Raw genomic sequence first — 7,128 nt, 5'->3', positions numbered from 1 at the left:
CAATGGGTACAAATCCAGAGAAAACTTGAAGTGAAGGAGAGCAGAGAAAGCTGGCCACTCTGAGACACCAGTTTTGGCACTGGGTTCTTGGAACCGAATTCAGGTCTCCGGCCCTACTGATGTAGGAGTGAGATGTGAGTGCCAGGATCGCATCTCCTGAAAACTGAAGAATGGAAGCACGGACCAAGGAGAGGCAAGAAGTTGCAAAAGAGGATAGTTTATTAAAAAGCAAAGAAATGTGGCTCTCGAGTGGGAGGGGGTTCCCGAATGGGATGCCCCCTCACTGAGGCAAAAGCTCTTACTTTTATACCTTCCCTTGCCTGTTTGGGGAAGGGGAGCTGGCACCTTTTAATGGAATTCGTCTACCAGGTTTGTTCTGTTTGTCCTTCCTGAAGGGATTAGCAAAACAACCCATTCCTACCTATCAGATCTGCTCCCGTTTGTCCAGCCAAAAGGGATTTATGAGATAATTTATTAACCTCAAGTCACCATTACATTTTGTCCTGGAGTGAGTGAGTTACTTCAGAACCTGGAGTTTTAGGATATGGCTCTCTTTTGTTTATTCCACCAGGGACCTTCCTGTCTACCTAGCAACATGCTAACTAACCTGTCTCAATTCTCCCCATCCGGAAGAGGTAACCCTAACTGCCATTAGGGAACAGGGGAGATGACAGCTCTGGCTAACTCAGGCTGAGGACGGGCCTAGAGAGAGACCGGCAGCTAGGGCTTCTCTAGAGGTCTATCTAAGGGTCCCTGGTAGATGAACAAGTCCAGGTGAGGATGTTGTTGTCTTATAGGCCATTGTAGCCAACCAGTGGGTAGTCTGTAAGCTGAGATGCATTATAGGCAACCGCATGAGGTAATACCTATAATAATGGATAAAAGAAAAATGAGAAAAGTTTTCTTAAGTCCCGTTAAACTGGGAAGCCAGGAAGCAAGGAAGGAAAAATCCAGGCCAAAGAATCCTGGGGTTTTTTTGTTTAATATTGGAAACTTTGTTGAATTTTATCTTTAATGAACTGAATTATTAGAGAGATTGAAACAATATAACCCTTTAAAATTTTGACATCCTTGATTGTGTTTGAGAAGTAGATAATCTATGGCAGCTCTGTTTTTGAGAGCTGTTTCTCTGACCTATCTTAACTCTTGTCCCATGGTATAGATCGCCTGTGACATAGTGTTGAGGGTGTTGAGGGCCTTCGTTATTGAGCAAGCTATTTGACTAACTTCTACATTTAAAGCAATGGCTAAAGGTGGGTGATTGGGTGAAAAGACACGGCAATAATATAAAGTCATTATCAATTTATTCGTGATTTATTATAGGAATGGCAGCAGCGAGGTGGTCTTCTTGAGTTCTCCTCCAGAACTTACCAGAAATTGAACATCTATAACCCATCAAAAGACTTCTGCTCATCACACAGAAGAGCTAAGAGACTCCAAGGAGGATTACTTGAAGGTGGGCAAACTGGGCAAGCAGGGGAAGAGGGAAGGGAGTGGAGTGGAGATGCCCGGCCTGCATCCACTGCTGCAGAGACACACGGGGTCCCAGGACAGAACAGAGACCACAAGAGCCAGGAGGTGGGCTCTTTCCCTGCGTCCCACAGCTGATCTCTCCTGCCGAGAGAGCAGCATACCCAGGTTTGAGGCAGTAGCCTCAGCTGAGACTTCCAGCTGGGGCCTAGGTCAGACAAAGGAAGTAAACACCATACCTGGGCCCCTCCCCCCACTCTCCCAATCCTACCTCTGCCCTTTCAGAGACTCAAGCTGGCCCCTGAACTGAGGAGTAGTGTTAGATTACAGAGGAGCAGTAGCACTCAGGATCTGGAAGGACCCTTGCAGCTTTGACCCAGGGAAGAGGCTGGGAAGAGTGTGACACTGCTGGGCTGGGACAGAGAAAACTCCTCCACCCTATCTGGCCTGCCTAGGGCGGGGCAAGTGCAACTGCCGAGACACACACAGGGGTCAGCAGCTGGTGGAAGAGGCAGCTCTGAGCTTTCAGCAGCTCAGAAATCTTGTGCCCTACACAGACATACACGCGCGCGGAACAAGTGCCCTAAGACTCAGGAGACCTGGGCACAGGGCTGGTTGTGTTACTCTCAGTGCACATATGTGCAGGCAAGAGCAGAAACTGCGCTGACTTTGTAAAAACTACCATCCAGACCCCTCAGCCCCACGCATCTAGAACTGCAGTCCCAGGGTCACTCTGGGCACCAGGTGACTGGCTCTGCCTGCACAAAACGCAGAGGACTCTTTGTACAGCCAAGGACAACCTGGAGATTACTTGGTGGGCCTAAGCCAAGACTGGCGCTGCTTATTTTTTGTTTTGTTTTATTTTTGTATTTTTGATATTTTTGCTTGTGTTAAGTGTGGGTTATCAGTTGTTTTTACATGTGAGAGTATTTGTTTTTTTCTTTGTTGTTGTTGTGGTTGGTGATTTGCTTTGTTCTGAAATTGCCCTACTCCAGGGCCCAGCTTAAGAGGCACAAGATTCAACAGACACCCAGGGGCCAACTCCAGACCAAACCAGAGTACTACCAGGTTTGACCGACAAGTGACACACGCAGAGGGAATTCTCTACAGGCACAAGAGCACAGGGACAAAGCCTCATTTGAGCGGTCAACCCTCACGCAGCAGAATATCCACTGTGGTCAGAGCCAAGTCTCACAACTAGTCAAACTAGGAGTCAACTGCACCTACTGACAAGCCAAAAGCAATTAAAGATCAACTTTACCAGGATAATATTCACAAAACCAGGGTCACCTTTGGAGCACACGCACAGGAGAAGAAGGAAGTGGTGCAAGTCGAATATAAAGGACACAGACTACTTAAGATAACCCAGCAAAAACCAAGAACCCTAGGGGATCTACCTAATACATCGAAGCACACACAATCAACCAGAATGGGGAGACAAAGAAACATGTCCCAAATAAAAGAACAGAAGGAACCTCCAGAATTGGAACAAAATGAAATAGAGGTACATTTAAAGCAATGATTATAGCAGGTACTATAAAAAGAGATAAGGATACATACTCAGCAGGGCTGAATAAATGTCCATTTCTTATAAAAGAGTTCCCATCAGTGAAGAGCATCCAATTTGGGTTATCTATGGGGTATTTCTTGTAAATCTGTTCTAGCAGCATACGTTTGTATTAACACTTGTTGGAGGTAATTAGAGCTAGGGCTTAGAGGTCTCCTGACTAAGCTTTTTCCAGAGCCCTTTTTTTTTAGGGTCTCTATTTTATCTTTACAACCAAGCAGGTTTCAGAGGAGCAGTCAAGAAAGAATAAATGGCTAATGAACAGGCTTACCTGCCATGTCAAGAGTCACCTGTAGTTTTGTCCCTGTGATGAGAACAGCTTGGGAGCCACTGGGAGTGTCAGTCCCGTTAGTAAACCTCAGCCATTTGTGGGCAAGGAGTTGGTCCCTGCTCCCTTCAGAACAGGGGGACAATCCTTCCTCCAGTGCCCTTTAGTTTTGCACTGGGTGCATGGCTGTTTTAGAGGACAAGGACATTTGTTACTCCAGTGGTCTGGGCTAGCACATCCAGAGTAGGCTCCTTCATCTGGCATTTTTTGTGTTCTGGGGTTGGCGGGGTGATCCTGCGTGGCCCTGGACTTGGGCTGTCTATTAACCGTAGCTAAAAGTCTAGCCCGTCTTTGGCCTCACTGTTGTTTTCCCCCCTCATCTTCCCTGTCTTGATTGTAAAAGATGTTGTAACAAATTCCCTGGCCTTTCTTAGGATCTGTGTCTTTTTATTAAGATGTAACAATGGGTCAGAAGTACTATAATATAAGGGCAATAATCTAAGCTTTTTCTTTTTTTTTTTGACAAATTTTGTAACAGGGATAGCATGACTTTAAAAGTAGGCTTATTTAGAATGTTAGTAGGCCAGTTCCCTTTTACAATGAATCCCATTGCAGGTGGTCTCCGCAGGACTTACAATCAGCATAGGAAGTAAGGAGGAGGGGTCTGGCTTAAAAATTAGCCACTTGGTTTTAAAAGTGTCACTTTTTTTCCTTCAGTTACCTCAGGTATTCCTGGTTATAGGTGGGTTAGGAGATGGGTGGAGTTTCCTTAGAGCGGGGGGAAAAAAAGCCTGAACATATGGAATTTATGACCACTTGTCTTCCTGTCTGCAAAACAGATCTAGCTGTATAATAGTATTATAATTAATGTCTCCCTCCGAAGGCCAAGTCTCTCTGTCTTTCAACTTATATTTAGGCCAAGCCTCAGAACAAAAGAAGACCAGGTACCGTTTTTGTTTTTGTTTTTAGAGTCTGAGTGTCAATTTGTCCCAATGTTTTAAGATGCAATCCAGGGCGGGTGAAGGCATGTGAAGGCTGATTGCCCATTCTGTGCGGGAGAAGAAAGGAAAAGAGGCGTCCCTCTTACTTTTCATCTCCCAACAATCTTGTTTGGAGTGTCCCCCAGGAGCCTGAGCCATGGAGACTGTGCGACTGGTTCCGAGGTTTTAGGAGACATGGCGCGCCAGGGGTTAGTTGCACTTACCTGGACTACCCGACCCGTGTCCCCAGGTAACACCTGTCCATATCCCAGCCCACAGGCAGATAGATAAAGGCAGTGGCCAACGATGGGGTATTTTAAAGTGGAAGGGTGTATGGCTTAACTCTGGGCGTCTCAAAAATTGATGGCGCAATTGATATAATAGCGGCCTTCTGAATAGAGATGTTTAAGGAAGGAGTATATACTCAAAGCTTGTAAGGAAAGTATATGGCCTAGGTGAGAGGGAGTGGAAGGAGGCCCTAAAGCCTAATAGATGAGGGGGGACTGAAAGAGATATCTGAAGCCCCAAAAGGCTTTGGACAAGGCGGCTTCTTTAAGGAAAAGTGAGTCTGGAATATGTCCACCTTAAAAACTTTGCTTGGCGGTGGCTGCAGTGGCCAGGCAGGCAGCCGGTGCTCTGGAGGAGGTGAGCTCTTGCAGCCTCTCACTCTCGGCTGTTGCTGCAGTGGCGCTGAGCTGGGGGCGGAGCCAGGCAGCACAGAGGGAGCGGCCTGAGGTCCCCAGAGGAGTACAGTGAGATCGTGGAAGAACAGAGGGGATGAAAAATCAAGTCTCCAGAGAGACATTATGCCGTACAAACACAGACCTCACAGGTGTTTGGGTTTGTCTTCAGCCCGACAAGTCCTAAATGGCTTGTCCCAAAACCAGGTCATCGTATCAAAGGTGGACCCCCTGGTGGTATGTCCAACCCATGCCCACAGAGGATGGCAAACAAAGGAGGTATAGGAAAGTGAATGAGAGATTTTAGGGTCCCCTAAAAGGGCTTGCTTACCTCCTGGCTGGCTTGCCAAAATATGTTACCGGAGACTGTTGAGGAGGCATCACAGGGAAGGGACCCCAGACCAACATCTCAAGAGTTGGGGAGAGATAATGACAGGATGAAGAGAGCAGCACGGTTGGAGGAGACATCCCACTGGCACCCTTGCGGGCGGTCGGGCTGGGAAGGGACATATGAGGCCTTTGGAATTCACCATAGAGCAGCCACGACCAGAGTTCCTCAGTTGCCTACAAAGGCTCACAACCCCACTCGGGTGGTTTTCAGTCTCCTCGCAGAAAGGAAAAAGGCAGTGGAGGGATAGGATAAAATAGCAGTGAGGGGGAGGGAACCTCCTCCTCACAAGAGAAAATGGTTGGACTGGGGACATTTCCCCAGCTCAGCACTGGAGGGGATTGACCCCAACCCTTCAGCAAAGCCTTACCTCTGCGGCTCAAGAGTGGCAATCGGCGCTATTTGCATTTAAGTGGCTGACTGAGAAAGAGACAAAAAATGACAAAGGCCCATAAGTGGGCAAGTAGAAAGGTACAGACAATATTTACCTCTCTTTCAATCCCGTGAGGAGCCCCCAAATGATGTAGATTTTTCCTGTGAGTGAATGCCAGGATCTTGTCTTGTGAAACTGAATAATGGAAGCATGGACCAAGGAGAGGCAATGAGTTGTAAAAGTGTTGCAGAATCCAAGACCGGAAAGAACCCAAGCAGCACTCAGAGAGTTAGGAGAGTCAGTTTTATTACCCCCGTGGGCTCAGTGGGATCCTTCCCAAAAGACTGAGCCCCTAGCAAGGTTTTGAGCAAGTTTTTATGGGTTGGGGACTTCCTTGAGTTGGGGAAGGGGTAGGTGGCCTCTGGTGATTGGCTCGTGTGGCTTGGAGGGGGTTATATGGAAGTGGGCTGGGGCTTAGGCTGGGACCTCTCTCTCTGCTGGGGCCACCATTTTAGCTCAGTTCCACTTGGCAGAGAACCATTTTAAGGTCAGTTTCCCCATCAAAAGAGGACAGTTTATTAAAAAGCAAAGAAATGTGGCTCCCAAGTGGAAGGGACAACCCGAATGGGATGTCCCCTGACTGAGGCAAATGCTCTTACTTTTACACCTTCCCTTGCCTGTTTGGGGAAGGGGGCTGGTGCCTTTTAATGGGATTCATCTATCAGGTTTGTTTTGTTTGCCCATCCTGAAGGGATTAACAAAATGACCCATTCCTACCTATCAGATCTGCTCCCGTTTGTCCAGCCAAAAGGGATTTATGAGATAATTTATTAACCTCAAGGCACATTTCATGCTGGAGTGAGTGAGTTACTTCAGAACCTGGAGTTTTAGAAAATGGCTGTCTTTTGTTTATTCCACTAAGGACCTTCCTGTCTGCCCAACAACATGTTAACTAACCTGTCTCGCTACAAGGTCAGAATTGCTGGACCTTGATGCAGAAGTCATTTCAAAGAGCCAGTTAGGAATTTCAGTCAGAGCTGAACAATGGTGTAAACATGGAGGTCAGTGATATGGAAAAGATAAATCAAGCTGCCTGAACTGTAGGGTCCAGGAGTGTCACTCCAGCAGTTTGAGATCAGATAATCGTTCACTGAAACCAGCAAATCTAGTTAATGGAGTGATTCAGTTCTGTCAGCCTGAGCTGGTTAACCCTTAGCTCCCCAGACAACACTTCCTCTTAAGACGAAAGAATGGTAGCATGGGCCTGGGCATAAATGGGGATACCCTGCTTACTAACAGTTTAAAACTAAGAAAGTCAGTTAAGCTCTCCATTCTCCTTCAATTGTGCATTCCTCTCAGATTGTTTCGTGGATAAAATAAGGTAGAATTTGAAAACATTTAG

This window comes from Rhinolophus hipposideros, assembly GCF_964194185.1.
Source record: "Rhinolophus hipposideros genome assembly, chromosome: 17".
NCBI lineage: Eukaryota > Metazoa > Chordata > Mammalia > Chiroptera > Rhinolophidae > Rhinolophus > Rhinolophus hipposideros.
Note: the sequence above shows the minus strand (reverse complement) of the source record.